This window comes from Chiloscyllium punctatum, chromosome 21 (genome assembly GCF_047496795.1).
Source record: "Chiloscyllium punctatum isolate Juve2018m chromosome 21, sChiPun1.3, whole genome shotgun sequence".
In the NCBI taxonomy this organism is placed as follows: domain Eukaryota; kingdom Metazoa; phylum Chordata; class Chondrichthyes; order Orectolobiformes; family Hemiscylliidae; genus Chiloscyllium; species Chiloscyllium punctatum.
This window is the reverse complement of record NC_092759.1, coordinates 58,960,825-58,976,991: the sequence shown is the minus strand read 5'-3', so window position 1 is coordinate 58,976,991 and position 16,167 is coordinate 58,960,825.

Sequence of the window (16,167 nt, the reverse complement as noted above, 5' to 3'; positions counted from 1 at the left end):
TCCCCTTTCCCCTCTCTCGCCCCCTCCATTTCCCCCCTCTCTCTCCCTCCCTCGTCCCCTCTCTATCCCTGTCTCGTCCCCTTTCTCCCCCCTGTCTTCCCCGCTGACCCCTCTCCTCACCTCTCTCTCCACCCCTCTTGTCACCTCTCTTTCCCCTCTCTCGCCCCTCTCTTGTCCCCTCTCTCTCCCTCTCTCCCCCTCTGCACCCATCATCCCCTCTGTCTCACCCCATCGTCCCCTCTCTCCCCCCACCGTTCCCTCTCTCTCCCCCCATCGACCCCTCTCTCTCCCTCTCTCATCCCCTCTCTCTCTCTCTTCCCCTCTCTCCCTCTCTTGTCCCCTCTTTCTTCCTCAATCTCTCTCCCTCTCTCTTCCCCTCTCTCTCTCTCATTTACCTTCGCTCTCTCCCTCTCGTCACCTCTCGCTCCCCTCTCCCCCCTCCCCATCATCCCCTCTCTCTCCCTCTCTCGTCCCCTCGCTCCCCCATCACCTCTCTCACCCTCTCTCTTTCCCTCTCGCTCTCATCCCCTCTCTCTCCCCCTCTCGTCACCTCTCTCACCCCTCTCTTGTCCCCTCTCTCCCCTCTCTCGACCCCTTACCCTCCCTCTCTCTCCCCCCATCCCCATCGTCCACCCTCTCCCCCTTTCATTCCCCCTCTCTCTTACCTATCGTTCCCGCTCTTTCCTTCTCACGTTCCCCCCTCTCTCCCCCTCTCGTCCCCTCACCCCATCACCTCTCTCCTCCCATCGTCCCCTCTCTCTCCCAACTCGTCCCCTCACTCCACTCCTCTCGTAACGTCTCTCTCTCCGCTCTCTCTCCCCCTCTCGTCCCCTCGCTCCCCCCTCTCATCACCTCTCTCACCCTCTCTCTCCCCCTCTCGTCCCCTCGCTCCCCCATCACCTCTCTCACCCTCTCTCTTCCCCTCTCTCTCGTCCCCTCTATCTCCCCCTCTCGTCACCTCTCTCTCCCCTCTCCCGTCCTTCTCTCGACCCCTCTCCCTCCCTCTCTCTCCCCCTCATCCCCATCGTCCACACTCTCTCCCCCTCTCGTCCCCCTCTCTCCCCCCATCATCCCCTCTCTCACCCCATCCCCCTCTCTCCCTCTCGTCCCCCTCTCTCCCCCAATCGTCCCCTCTCTCTCTCCCGCCCCTCTCTCTCCCTCGCTCATCCCTTCTCTCTCACCCCGTCCCCCTCTCTCCCCTCTCGCCCCTCCTCTCTCCCCCATCGTCCCCACTCTCTCCCTCGCCTCTCTCTCCCCATCTCACTCCCCCTCTCTCTCCCCCCATCATCCTCTCTCTCTCTCCCCTCTCGTCCCCTCACTCCACTCCTCTCGTCTCCTCTCTCTCCCCTCTCTCCCCTCTCTGTCACCTCTCTCGTTCCCTCTATTTCCTCCTCTCATCCCCTCTCTCTCCCCTTTCTCTCCCCTCTCTCGCCCCCTCCCTTCCTCCCATCCCTCTCTTGTCCCCTTTCTCCTCCCTCTCATCCCCACTCTCCCCCTCTCCTCACCTCTCTCTCCACCCCTCTCGTCACCTCTCTTTCCCCTCTCTCGCCCCTCTGTTGTCCCCTCTCTCTCCCTCTCTCCCCCTCTGCACCCATCATCCCCTCTGTATCACCCCATTGTCCCCTCTCTCCCCCATCATCCCCTCTCTCTCCCCACATCGACCCCTCTCTCTCCCTCTCTCTCCACACCGTCATCCCTTCTCTCTCCCCCTCGCTCTCCCTCTCTCATCCCCTCTCTCTCTTCCTCTCTCTCTCCCTCTCTTGTCCCCTCTCTCTCCCTCTCTCTTCCCCCCTCTCTCTCTGCCCCTTTCTCGTTACCCCTCTCGTTACCTCTCTCTCCCCTCTCTCGTCCCCTCTCTCCCCCCCTCGTCCCCCCTCTCTCCCTCAATCTCTCCCCGTCTCACTCCCCCTCTCTCTCTCCCCATCGTCCCTTCTCTGTTCTTCTCTCGTCCCCTCTCTCTCCCCCTCTCGTCCCCTCGTTCCCCCATCACCTCTCTCCCCCCATCATCCCCTCTCTCTCCCCCCTCATCCCCTCACTCCACTCCTCTCGTCACCTCTCTCTCCCCTCTCTCTCACCTTTCTCATTCCCTCTCTCTCCTACTCTCATCCCCCTCTCTCCCCTTTCTATCCCTCTCTCGTCCCCTTTCTCGCCCCTCTCTTGACCCCTCTCTCTCCCTCTCTCCCCCTCTGCACCCATTGTTCCATCTCTCTCCCCCATCGTCCCCTCTCTCCCCCCACATCGCCCCCTCTCTCTCCCTCTCTCTCCCCACTGTCGTCACCTCTCTCTCCCCCCTCTCCCTCTCTCTTCCCCTCTGTCTCTCTCTTCCGCTCTCTCTCACTCTCTCGTCCCCTCTCTCCCTCGTCTCGTCCCCACTCTCTCCCTCAATATCTCCCCCTCTCTCTTCCCCTCCCTCTATCACTTCCCCTCTATTGCTCCCTCTCGTCACCTCTCTCTCCCCTCTCTCCCCTCTCTCTCTCCTCTCTCGTACCCTCTCTCTCCTTCTCTCTCCCCCCTCCCCATCATCCCCTCTCTCTCCCCCTCTCGTCCACTCTCTCTCCCCCATAGTCACCTCTGTCTCCCTCTCTCTCCACTCTCTCCCTCTCTCTCTTCCCCTCTCTCTCCATCATTGGTACCCCTCTCTCCCGCTCTCGTCACCTCTCCCCCATCATTTGTCCCCTCTCTCTCCCCCATCGTCCCCTCTCTCTTCCACCCTCGTCCCTTCTCTCTCACTCTCCTCCCCTCTCGCTCCCTCTCCACTCTCTCCTTCTCTCATCGCCTCTCTATCGCCCTCTCGTCCGCTCGCTCCCCCCCTCTCATCACCTTTCCCACCCTCTCTCTTCCACTCTCTCTCTCATCCCCTCTCTCTCCCCCTTTCGTCACCTCTCTCGACCCCTCTCTCTCCCTCTCCTCCTCTCTCTCCCCCTCTCTCTCTTTCCCCCCTCTCCCCCCTCTCGTCTCCTCTCTCTCCCACAATCTCTCCCCCTTTCTCTTCCCCTCTTTCTCTCCCTCTCGTTGCCTCTCTGTCGTCCCATAGTTCCCCCCACTCTCTCCCGTCCCCTCTCTCTCCCTCTCTCGTCTCCTCTCTCTCTCCACCCACGTCCTCTCTCCCACCCCTTATTGTCCCACCTCTCCTACCCTCCCTCTCCCCCTCTCTCCCCCCATCGTCCCCTATGTCTCCCTCTCTCTCCCCTCTCTCTTGTCTGTCTCTTCCGCATCGTCTCCTCTCTGGCCACCCATCGTCCCCTTTCTCTCCCTCTCTTCCCACATCGTCACCTCTCTCTCCCTCTCTCTCCCCCATCGTCCCCTCTCTCTCCCTCTCTCTCCCCCATCGTCCCCTCTCTCTACCCTCTCTCTCCTCCTTTTGTCCCCTCACTCTCCCCACATCGTCCCCTCTCTCTCTAACCCATTGTCCCCTCTCTCTCCTTCTCTCGTCCCCTCTGTCTCCCCTATCATCCCCTCTCTCTCCCCTCTCACTCCCACCCCTCTCTCTCCTCCCCTCGTCCCCTCTCTCTCTCTCCTCCCCTCTCGTTCCCACCACTCTCTCTCCTCCTCTTGTCCCCCCTCTCTCCCCCATCGTTCCCTCTCTCTCCCCCTCTCGTCCCTTCTCTCTCACCTCCATCCCCTCTCTCGCCCCCATCATCCCTTCTCTTTCCCCATCCTCCCCTCTCTCTCCACCTCTCGTCCCTTCTCTCTCATCCAGTCCCTCTCTCTCTCCTCTCGTCCCCTCTCTCTCCCGCCCATCTTTCTCCCTCTCACTCCCCCTCTCTCTCCCCCCATCGTCCCCTCTCTTTCCTTCTCTTGTTCCTTCTCTCTCCTCCTCTAATCCACTCTCCCTCCCCCATCGACCCTCTCTCCCCTCTCTCTCCCCCATTGAGCCCTCTCTCTCCCCTCTCTCTCCCCCTCTCTCTTCCCCTCTCTCTCTTCCCCTCTCTCTCTTCCCCTCTCTCTCTCCCTCTCTTGGCCCCTCCCTCACCCAACTCTCCCCTCTCACTCCCACTCTTTCTCCCCCCACCGTCCCCTCTTTTTCCTTCTCTTGTCTCCTTTCTCTCCCCCTTTCGTCCCCTCGCTCCCCATCACCTCTCTCCCTGCTTGTCCCCTCACTCCACTCCTCTCATCACCTCTCTCTCCCCTCTCTCTCCCCTTTCTGTCCCCTCTCTCGCCCCCTCCATTTCCCCCTCTCTCTTCCTCCCTCGTCCCCTCTCTATCCCGGTCTCATCCCCTTGATCTTCCCTCTCGTCCCCTGTCTTCCCCTCTCATCACCTCTCTCCACCCCTCTCATCACCTCTCTTTCCCCTCTCTCGCCCCTCTCTTGTCTCCTCTCTCTCTCCCATCGTTCCCCCCCTCTCTCTCTCTCTCTGTGCCCCCACTCTCCCCCTATCGTTCCCTCTCTCTCCCGCATTAGTCCCCCCCTCCTGCTCTCATCCTCTCTCCCCCTCTCGTCCCCTCTGTCTCACCGCATCGTCCCCTCTCTCCCTCTCTAACCCCACCCCCACGTCGTCCCCTCTCTCTCTCCCCTCTCTCCCCTCTCTCCCTCTCCCTCTCCATCGTCCCCTCTCTCTCCCTCTCTCTCCCGTCTCGCTCCCCCTCTCGTCCCCTCTCTCACCCCCTATCATCTCCTCTCTCACACCCCATTGTCCCCTCTCTCTCCCCCTCCCGTCTCAATCCTTCATTCGTCCCCCCTTTCCCCCTGACCCTCTCTCTCCTCCAGGGTCCTCTCTCCCCCTCTCGCCCCCTCTCTCCCCCATCGTCCCCTCTCTCTCCCCCTTTTGTCCCCACTTTCTCCCTGTCTCGTACCCTCTCTCTCCCACCATCGTCCCTACTCTCTCCCCACGTCATCTCCTCTCTCTCCCTCTGGTCCCCTCTCTCTCTCCCATCGTCACCTGTCTCCCTTCACTCTCTCCCCCATCATGCCCTCTCTCTTCCTCATCGTCCCCTCTGTCACCTCAATCTCTCCCCCGTCGTCCCCTCTCTCTCCACATTGTGCCCTCTCTATCCCACCATTGTACCCTCTCTCTCCCTCTCTCTCCATTCTCTCCCCTCTCTGTCCCCGACTCGCCCCTCTCTCTCCCCCCATCGTCCCCTCTCTCTCCTCTCTCTCCACCCCTCTTCATCCTCTCTCTCCTCCTCTCTCTCTCCCTCTCCATACCCCCTTCCCCATCGTCCCCTCTCTGTCCCCCCATCCCCTCTCTCTCCTCCCATCGTCCCCTCTCTCTCCCCTCTCTCTCCTCTCTCTCTCCTCTCTCTCTCTCCCTCCATCGTCCCCTCTCTCTCCCTCTCCCTCTCTTTCTCCCCGTCTCTCCCCTATCATCCCCCTCCCTCCTTTTCTCTCCCCTCTCTCTCCTCCTCTCGACCCATCCCTCTCCCTCTCTCATCCACTCTCTCTCCCCCATCATCACCTCTCTCATCCCCCATCGTCCCCTCTCTCTCCCTCCCCTTTCAATCCCTTGTTCCCTCTCTCCCACATCGCCCCTCTCTAACCCTCACTCTCCCCCTTTCTCCCCCATCGTCCCCTCTCTGTCCCCCTATCGTCCCCTCTCTCGCCCCCTGTCTCGTCCCCTCTCTCTCCCACCATTGTCCGCATTCTCTCCCCATCCTCCCCTTTCTCTACCTCCCTCTACCCTCTCTCTCACCCCATCCTCCCCTCTCTCTCCCCCATTGTCCCCTCTCTCTCCCTCTCTCTCCTCTATCTCCCTCACTCTTCTCTCTCTCTCTCCTCTCATCGTCCTCTCTCTCCCCATCATCCCCTCTCTCTCCCTCTCTCTCACCTCTCTCTCCACTGTCGCTCCCCTCTCTCTCTCCACATCGTCCAGTCTCTCTCCCTCTCTCTCTCTCCCCTCTCTCTCCCCCATCGTCTTCTCTCTCTCCCTCTCTCTCTCCTCTATCTCGCCCCATCTTCCCCTCTCTCGCCTTCTCTCATCCCCTCTCTCGTCCCCTCTCTCTCTCTCCCATCGTCCACCCCCTCCCTCTCTCTCCCCTCCCTATCCCGCTCTCGTCCCCTCAATTTCCTCCCATCGTCCAATCGGTCTCCCCTCTCTCTCCCCCTCTCATCCCCTCCCTCTCTCTCTTTTGTCCCCTCTCTCTCCCCCCATCGTCCCCCTCTCTCCCTCTCTCTCCCCTCTCTCTCCCTCTCTCGTCCCCTCTCTCTCACCCCATCGTCCCCTCTCTCTCACTCTCTCTCCCCCCCATCATCCCGACTCTCTCACCCTTTCGTCCCCTTCCTCCACTTCTCTCGTACCTTCTCTCTCCCCCATCGTGCCCTCTCTCTCTCTCTCCCATTGTCCACTCTCTCTCTCCCTCTGTCTACCCCCATCGTCCCCTCTCTCCCCCTCTCTCGTATCCTCTCTCTTACCATCGTGCCCTCTCTTTCCCCCAGTCATCCCCTCTCTCTCTCCCTCTCTCTCCCCCCATTGGCTCCTCTTTCACCCCATCTCTCCCCTCTCTCTCCCTCATTAGTTCCCCTCTCTCCCCCTCTCGTCCCCTCGCTCCCCCTCTCATCACCTCTCTCCCCCTCTCGTCCCTTCTCTCTCACCCCTGTCCCCTCTCTCTCCCCTCGCTGTCTCTCTCTCTTCCCCTCTCGCTTCCTCCCTTTCTCTATCCTTCTCTCGTCCCCTCTCTCTCCCCTCTCGTCCGCTAACTCCCCCTCTCATCACCTGCTCCCCCCTCTCTTCTCTCTCTCTCTCATCACCTCTCTCCCTCTCTCAACCCTCTCTCTCCACCCTCGTCCTCTCTCTCTCTCCCCCTCTTGTCGCAATTCTGTTACCGTCTCACTCCCCCTCTCTCCGCCTCTCACTCTTCCACTCTTCCCCCATCATCCCCTCTCTCTCCCTCCCGTCCCCTCGCTTCCCCCTCTCATCACCTCTCTCCCCCTCTCTCTCTTCCCCTCTCTCTCTCTCTCGACCACACTCTCTCCCCTCTCTCGTCCCCTCTCTCCCCCCTCATCCAATCTTTCTCCCCTCTCTAGTCCCCTCTCCCTCCCCCTCTTTCTCTCCCTCTCTCGTCCCCTCTGTCTCCCTCTCTCTCCCCGTCGCCCCCATTGTCCCCACTCTATCCACTTCTCATCCCCTCTCTCTACCTCATCATCCCCTCTATCTCCCCAATCATCCTATCTCTCTCTCCCCCTCTCTCTCCCTCTCTCATCCCCTCTCGCTACCCCCATAGACCCTTCTCTCTCACCCCCATCCCCCTCCCCTCTCGTCCCCTCTCTTTCCCTCTCACCTCCCCTCTCTCTCCCTCCCCTCTCTTTCCCTCTCTCGTCCCTTCTCTCTCCACCCTCGTCCTCTCTCTCTCCTCCTCTTGTCCGACCTCTCTTGCCCTCTCTCTCGCCCCTCTCTCCCCCTCACTGACCCCCCCGCCCCCAATCGTCCCCCTCTCTCTCCCTCTTGTGCCCTCACTAACCCCACTCGTCACCTCTCTCCCCTCTCTCTTCCCCTCTCTCCGTCTCTCTCTCCTCCCTATCACCTCTCTCGTCCCCTCTCTCTCCCCCTTTCTCCCTCTCTCGTCCCCTCTCTCTACCGCCATCATCCCTCTCTGCCCCCTCTCTCCCCCTCTCTCTACCCCCATCGTCCACCCTTTCTCCCTCTCTCATCACCTCTCTCCCCCTCTCATGCCCTCTCTTTACCCCATCGCCCGTCTCTCTTCCCCATCGTCCCCTCTCTCATCCCCTATCATCCATTCTCTCTCACCCCCATCCCCCCTCTCCACCCTTGTCCCGTCTCTCTCCCTCTCTCCTCCCCTCTCTCTCCCTCCCCCATCTCTCCCTATCTCATCCCATCTCTCTCCACATTCGTCCTCTCTCTCTCTCCCACTCTTGTCCCACCTCTCTTAACCTCTCTCTCCCCCCTCTCCCCCCTCACTCCCCGCTCTCCCCCCTTCGTCCCCTCTCTCTCCACACTCGTCCTCTCTCTCTCCCCCTCTTGTCCCACATCTATTACCCTCTCTCTCACCCCTCTCACTCCCCTCTCTCCCCCTCTCATCCCCTCTCTCTACCCTCTCTCGTCACATATCTCTCCCTGTCTCTCCCCATCACCCCCATCATCCCCGCACTCTTCCCCTCTCGTCCCCCCTCTCTCCCCCATCATCCCTTGTCTCTCTCCCATCCACCCCTCTCTCTCCCACTCTTGTCCCCTCTCTCTCCCCCTATCGTACCTTCTCTCTCCCACCCATCCATCTCTCCCCTCTCGTCACCTTTCTCTCACCTCTCTCCTCTCCTCTCTCTCTCCCTCCCAACTCCCTCTCTCGACCCTCTCTCTCCACCCTCGTCCTCTCTCTCCCCCTCTTGTCCCACCTCTCTTACCCTCTCTGTCCCCCCACTCTCCCCCACTCACTCCCCCACTGTCCCCCCATCGTTCCCTCTCTCTCCTTCTCTCGTCCACTCTCTCCCCTCCTCACTTCCCCTCGCTCCCCCATCTCATCACCTCTCTCCCCCACAACTTCTCCCCTCACTCTCTCTCGTCTCCTCTCTCTCTCCCTCATGTCACCTCTCTCGTCCCCTCTCTCCCCCTCTCATCGCCTCTCTCTCCCTCTCTCTCCTGATCACCCCCACCGTCCCCGCTCTCAGCCCCCCTCGTCCCCTCTCTCTTCCCCCATCATCCCCTCTCTCCCCCCCTCTCCGCCCCTCTCTCCCCCTATCGTCCCTTCTCTCTAACACTCGTACACTCTGTCTCCCCTCTCGTCCCCTCTCTAAACCTCTCTACTCTCCTCTCTCCCTCCCCCTCTCTCTCTCTCTCAACCCTCTCTCTCCACTCTCATCCTCTCTCTCTCCCCTCTTGCCTCACTCCTTTTACCCTCTCCCTCCCCCTCTCTCCGCCTCTCACTCTTCCACTCTCCCCCCCCATTGTCCCATCTCTCTCCTTCTCTCGTCCCCTCTCTCTCTCCCTCTCGTCCCCTCGCTCGCCCCTCTCATCACCTCTCTGCCCGTCTCTCTTCCCCTCTCTCTTGTTCACTCTCTCTCCCCCTCACGTTACCTCTCTCTCCCCTCTCTCGTCCCCTCTCTCCCCCTCTCATCCAATCACTCTCCCCTCTTTCGTCCCCAATCCCTCCCCCTCTCTCTCTCCTGTTCTCGTCCCCTCTATCTCCCTCTTTCTCCCCATCACCCCCATCGTCCCTGCTCTCTCCACGTCTCGTCCCCCCTCTCTCCCCCATCATCCCCTCTCTCTCTCCATCCTCCCATATCTCTCCCTCTCTCTCCCCCTCTCTCTCCCCCTGTCATCCCCTCTCTCTCCCCTCATAGACCCTTCTCTCTCACCCCCATCCCCCCCTCCCCTCTTGTATCCTCTCTGTCCCTCTCTCCTCCCCGCTCTCTCCCTCCCCTCTCTTTCCCTCTCTCGTCCCTTCTCTCTCCACCATCGTCCTCTCTCTCTCCCCCTCTTGTCCCACCTCTCCTGTCCTCTCTCTCGCCCCTCTCTCCCCCTCACTGCCCCCTCTCCCCCATCGTGCCCTCTCTCTCTCCCCTTCTTGTCCCACCTCTCCTGTCCTCTCTCTCACCCCTCTCTCCCCCCTCACTGCCCCCTCTCCCCCATCGTCCCCTCTCTCTCTCCCCTCTTTTACCCTCACTATCCCCTCTCATCACCTCTCTCCCTCTCTCATGCCCTCTCTCTCCTGCCATCGCCCCTCTCTCTTCCACATCGTCCCCTCTCTCTCCCCCTCTCGTCCCCTCACTACCCACTCTCATCACCTCTCTCCCCTCTCTCTTCCCCTCTCTCCGTCTCTCTCTCCTCCCTATCACCTCACTCGTCCCCTCTCTCTCCCCCTTTCCCCCTCACTCCTCCCCTCTCTCTACCCCCATCATCCACTCTCTCTCCCCCTCTCTCATCACCTCTCTCCCTCTCTCATGCCCTCTCTCTCCCACCATCGCCCCTCTCTCTTCCCCATCATCCCCTCTCTTACTCCCTATCGTCCCTTCTCTCTCACCCCCATCCCCCTCTCTCCCCGCTTGTCCCCTCTCTCTCCCTCTCTCCTCCACTCTCTCTCCCTCCCCTTTCTCCCCTCTCTCCTCCCCTCTCTCTCCCTCCCCCCCTCTCTCCCTCTCTCGACCCATCTCTCTCCACACTCGACCTCTCTCTCTCCCCCCCTTGACCCACCTCTCTTACCCTCTCTCTCAACCCTCTCTCCCCCTCTCACTCCCCTGTCTCTGCCATCATCCCCTATCTCTCCTTCTCTCGTCCCCTCTCTTTCCTCCTCTCATCCGCTAGTTCCCCCTCTCATCACCTGCTCCCCCCTCTTCCCCCCCTCTCTCTCGTCCCCTCTGTCTCACCCTCATGTTGTCCCCTCTCTCTCCCCCTCTCATCCCCTCTCTCTCCCCCATCATCCCCTCTCTCCTTTTCTCATCCCCTCGCTCCCCTTCTCATCATCTCTCTCCCCCTCACTTCCCCTCTCTCTCTCCCCCTCCCGTCCCCTCTCTCTCCCCCATCATCCCCTCTCTCCTTCTCTCGTCCCCTCTCTCCCCTCCTCTCTTCCCCTCGCTCCCCTTCTCATCATCTCTCTCCCCCTCACTTCCCCTCTCTCTCTCTCCCTCTCGTCCCCTCTCTCTCCCCCCATCATCACCCCTCTCTCTCTCTCGTCCCCTCTCTCTCCCCCTCATGTCACCTCTCTCTCCCCTCTCTAGTCCCCTCTCTCCCCCTCTCATCCCCTCTCTCTCCCCTCTCTCATCCCCTCTTCCTCCCCCTCTCTCTCCCTCTCTCATCCCCTCTCTCTTCCCCCATCATCCCCTCTCTCTCCCACTCTCCTCCCCTCTCTTTCCCCCTCTCGTCCCTTCTCTCTCCCGCTATCGTCCCTTCTCTCTGACACCCGTCCAATCTCTCCCCTCTCGTCCCCTCTCTCTCTCTCTCTCCTCCCCTCTCTCCCTCCGCTCTCTCTCCCTCTGTCAACCCTCTCTCTCCACCCTCGTCCTCTCTCTCTGCACCTCTTGTCCCACTTCTGTTACCATCACCCTCCCCCCTCCCTCCGCCTCTAACTCATCCACTCTCTCCCCATCGTCCCCTCTCTCTCCTTCTCTCGTCCCCTCTCTCTCCCCCCTCTCATCACCTCTCTCCCCCTCTCTCATTCCCTCCATCTCACCAATCATCCCATGTCTCTCTCTCTCTCCCACTCTCTCTCCCCCTCTCATCCCCTCTCTCTCCCCCCATCGACCCTTCTCTGTCACCCCATCCCCCCTCTCCCCTCTCGTCCCCTCTCTCTCCCTCTCTCCTCCGCTCTCTCCCTCCCCTGTTTCCCTCTCTCGTCCCTTCTCTCTCCACTCTCGTCCTCTCTCTCTCCACCTCTTGTTCCACCTCTCTTGCCCTCTCTCTCGCCCCTCTCTCCCCCCTCACTCTCCTCTCTCCCCCATCATCCCCTCTTTCTCCCTCTCTCGTCCCCTCTCTCCCCTTCTCATCACCTCATTCTGCCCCTCTCATCACCTCTCCAGCCCCTCTGTCTCACCTCTCTCGTCCCCTCTCTCTCCCCCCAATCTCGTCCCCACTCTTTCCCCCTCTCTCTCCCTCTCTCCCTCACTCTCGTCCGCTACCTCCCCCGTCTCGTCCACACTCTTTCCCTCTCTCTTCCCCTCTCTCTTGTTTACTCTCTCTCCCCCTCACGTTACCTCTCTCTCCCCTCTTTCGTCCCCTCTCCCTCCCCTCTCTCTCTCCTATTCTCGTCCCCTCTATCTCCCTCTTTCTCCCCGTCACCCCCATCGTCCCTGCTCTCTCCACCTCTCGTCCCCCTCTCTCCCCCATCATCCCCTCTCTCTCTCCATCCTCCCATATCTCTCCCTCTCTCTCCCCCTCTCTCTCCCCCTGTCATCCCCTCTCTCTCCCCTCATAGACCCTTCTCTCTCACCCCCATCCCCCCTCTCCCCTCTTGTATCCTCTCTGTCCCTCTCTCCTCCCCGCTCTCTCCCTCCCCTCTCTTTCCCTCTCTCGTCCCTTCTATCTCCACCATCGTCCTCTCTCTCTCTCCCCCTCTTGTCCCACCTCTCCTGTCCTCTCTCTCGCCCCTCTCTCCCCCCTCACTGCCCCCTCTCCCCCATCGTGCCCTCTCTCTCTCCCCCTCTTGTCCCACCTCTCCTGTCCTCTCTCTCACCCCTCTCTCCCCCCTCACTGCCCCCTCTCCCCCATCGTCCCCTCTCTCTCTCCCCTCTTTTACCCTCACTATCCCCTCTCATCACCTCTCTCCCTCTCTCATGCCCTCTCTCTCCTGCCATCGCCCCTCTCTCTTCCACATCGTCCCCTCTCTCTCCCCCTCTCGTCCCCTCACTACCCACTCTCATCACCTCTCTCCCCTCTCTCTTCCCCTCTCTCCGTCTCTCTCTCCTCCCTATCACCTCACTCGTCCCCTCTCTCTCCCCCTTTCCCCCTCACTCCTCCCCTCTCTCTACCCCCATCATCCACTCTCTCTCTCCCTCTCTCATCACCTCTCTCCCTCTCTCATGCCCTTTCTCTCCCGCCATCGCCCCTCTCTCTTCCCCATCATCCCCTCTCTTACTCCCTATCGTCCCTTCTCTCTCACCCCCATCCCCCTCTCTCCCCTCTTGTCCCCTCTCTCTCCCTCTCTCCTCCACTCTCTCTCCCTCCCCTTTCTTCCCCTCTCTCCTCCCCTCTCTCTCCCTCCCCCCTCTCTCCCTCTCTCGACCCATCTCTCTCCACACTCGACCTCTCTCTCTCCCCGCCTTGACCCACCTCTCTTACCCTCTCTCTCAACCCTCTCTCCCCCTCTCACTCCCCTGTCTCCGCCATCATCCCCTATCTCTCCTTCTCTCGTCCCCTCTCTTTCCTCCTCTCATCCGCTAGTTCCCCCTCTCATCACCTGCTCCCCCCTCTTCCCCCCTCTCTCTCGTCCCCTCTGTCTCACCCTCATGTCGTCCCCTCTCTCTCCTTCTCTCGTCCCCTCTCTCTCCCCCATCATCCCCTCTCTCCTTCTCTCGTCCCCTCTCTCTCCCCCTCATGTCACCTCTCTCTCCCCTCTCTAGTCCCCTCTCTCCCCCTCTCATCCCCTCTCTCTCCCCTCTCTCATCCCCTCTTCCTCCCCCTCTCTCTCCCTCTCTCATCCCCTCTCTCTTCCCCCATCATCCCCTCTCTCTCCCACTCTCCTCCCCTCTCTTTCCCCCTCTCGTCCCTTCTCTCTCCCGCTATCGTCCCTTCTCTCTGACACCCGTCCACTCTCTCCCCTCTCGTCCCCTCTCTCTCCTTCTCTCGTCCCCTCTCTCTCCCCCCTCTCATCACCTCTCTCCCCCTCTCTCATTCCCTCTATCTCCCCCATCATCCCATCTCTCTCTCTCTCTCCCACTCTCTCTCCTCCTCTCATCCCCTCTCTCTCCCCCCATCGACCCTTCTCTGTCACCCCATCCCCCCTCTCCCCTCTCGTCCCCTCTCTCTCCCTCTCTCCTCCGCTCTCTCCCTCCCCTGTTTCCCTCTCTCGTCCCTTCTCTCTCCACTCTCGTCCTCTCTCTCTCCACCTCTTGTTCCACATCTCTTGCCCTCTCTCTCGCCCCTCTCTCCCCCCTCACTCTCCTCTCTCCCCCATCATCCCCTCTTTCTCCCTCTCTCGTCCCCTCTCTCCCCTTCTCATCACCTCATTCTGCCCCTCTCATCACCTCTCTCTAGCCCCTCTGTCTCACCTCTCTCGTCCCCTCTCTTTCCCCCCCCAATCTCGTCCCCACTCTTTCCCCCTCTCTCTCCCTCTCTCGTCCCCTCTCTCCCTCACTCTCGTCCGCTACCTCCCCCGTCTCGTCCACACTCTTTCCCTCTCTCTCCCCCCTCTCGTCACCTCTCTCCCCCCCCCCTCGTCACCTCTCTCTCTCTCTCGTCCCCTCTCTCTTTCCCCCTCCCTCCATGGTCCCCTCTCTCTCTCTCTCCCTCTCTCTCCCCCTCTGCCTCCATCGACCCCTATCTCCCCCCCCATTCGTCCCCCTCTCTCCCCCCCATCGTCCTGCCTCTCTCGCTCTCTCTCCCCTATCTCTCCCCCCATCGTCCCCTCTCTCTCCGTCTCTCTTACCGTCTCTCTCACCCCCATCCCCTCCTCTCCCTCTCTCGTCCCCTCTCTCTACCTCCCACATCCTCTCTGTCTCCCCCTCTTGTCCCATCTACATTACACTCTCTCTCCCTCCTCTCTCCCCCTCTCACTCCACCTCTCTCACCCCATCGTCTCCTCTCTCTCCCCCTCTCGTCCCCTCACTCCCCCCTCTCATCACCTCTCTCCCCTCTCTCCATCTCTCTCCTCTCCCTCTCACCTCTCTCGTCCGCTCTCTCACTCCCTCTCTCCCTCTCTCGTCCCCTCTCTCTCGCCCATCATCAACTCTCTGCCCCCTCTCTCCCACTCTCTCTCCCCTCTCTCTACCCCCATTGTCCCCTCTCTCTTCCCCATCGTCCTCTCTCTCTCCCCCATCATCCCTTCTCTCTCACCCCCGTCCCCCCCCCCTCTACCCGCTAGTCCCCTCTCTCCCTCTCTCCTCCCCTCTACCTCCTCCCCTCTCTCCCCCTCTCTCGTCCCCTCTCTCTCCGCACTCGTCCTCTCTCTCCACCTCTTGTCCCACCTCCCTTACCCTCTCTCTCCCCCTCTCCCCCCCTGTTCACCCCCCCTCTCCCCCATCGTCCCCTCTCTCTCCTCTTGTCCCCTCTCTCAACTCCTCTCTTCCCCTCACCCCCTCTCATAATCTCTCTCCGCCTCTGTCTTACCCTCTCTCTCCCTCTCTTGTTCCCTCTCTCTCCTTCTCTCGCCCCCTCTCTCTCCCTCTCTCATCCCCTCTCTCCCACCTCTCGTCCCCTCATTCTACCCCTCTCGTCACCTCTCTCCCCGCTCTCTCTCACCTCTCGTCCCTTCTTTCTCCCCATCTCATCCACTCTCTTTCCCCTCTCTCGTCCCCACTCTTTCCCCTCTCTCGTCCCCTCTCTCACCCTCCATCGTCCCCTCTCACTCCCCATCGTCCCCTCTCTCTCCCTCTCTCTTCTCTCTCTCTCCCATTGACCTGTCTCTCTCCCATCGTCTCCTCTCTCTCCCTCTCTTTCCCCTCTCTCTCCCCCATCGTTTCCTCTCTCTCGCCCCACCGTCTCCATATCTCCCCCGTCATCCCCCTCCCTCCCACCATCGTCCCATCTCTCGCCCCCTCTCATTACCTCTCTCTGTCACACTGTCTGTCTCTCTCAGCTCTCCCTCCCTCTCTTGCCTTCTCTGTCTCTCTCGTGCCCTCTCTTTCATCCCTCTCTCTCTCATTCGCCTCCCCTCTCTTTTGCTGTCTGTCTCTCTCCCACTCTCTCTCTCTATCCCTCTCTCTGTCCCCCTCCCACACTCGCATCCTCTCTCTCTTACTCTTCCTATCTCTCTCTCACTCTTCCTCTCTCTCTCTTGCGCTCTCACCCTCTCTCACGCTCTCTCTCTCCCTCTCTCTTGCTCCCCTCTCTCGCTCATCTCACTCTCTCTCTCGCTCGCTCACTCGTGCTCTGCCTGTCTGTCTGTCTCTCTCTTCCTCTCTCTCAGTCCTCCCTCCCTCTCTCACCTCTTCTCTCTCACTCTTACTCTATCTCTCTCTCTGTCATCTCTCTACCTCTCACTTGCCCCATTTCTCCATTTTGCTCTCCCCTATCCCTCTCTCCCTCTCCCTCTCTCGCGGCCTCTCTCTCTCACTCCCCCCCTCTCTTTCTCTGTAGCCCTCTCTCTCTATCCCGCCCCTTCTCTCTCTCTCTCTATTGATCCTCTCTCATACGATCATCTCTCTCCCTCTCTCTCTCGCAGTCTCTCTCGTATCTGCCCCCTCTCTCCCTCCATCTTGACCTCTCTCTCTCTCTCGCCTCCTCTTTCTCTCGCTGTCTCTCTCGTGCATACTCTCTCCCCCTTGCTCACATCCTTTCTTCATCTCTCTGCGACTCTTTCTCTCATTATGGCCTCTCTCTCTGTCATCCTCTCCCTGTCGCCATCTCTCACTCCCCTCTATCACTCTTGCCCTCTCTCTCTCTCGACACATCTCTCCCTCCTTTGCGCTCTCATCCCATCTCACTCTCGCTCTCGCACCTCTCTTCCTCTCTCAACCCCGTCGCCCTCTCTCATCTCTCTCTCTCTCGCTCTCCCTCTCTCTGTCTCTCTCGACCCTCCCTCCCACTCCCGCCTCCTCTCTCTTCCTACCCCCTCTATCTCTGTCTCTCTCAATCTCTCTCTTTCACCCCCCCTCTCTCTCATCTCTGTCACTCGCTAGTCACCTCTCTC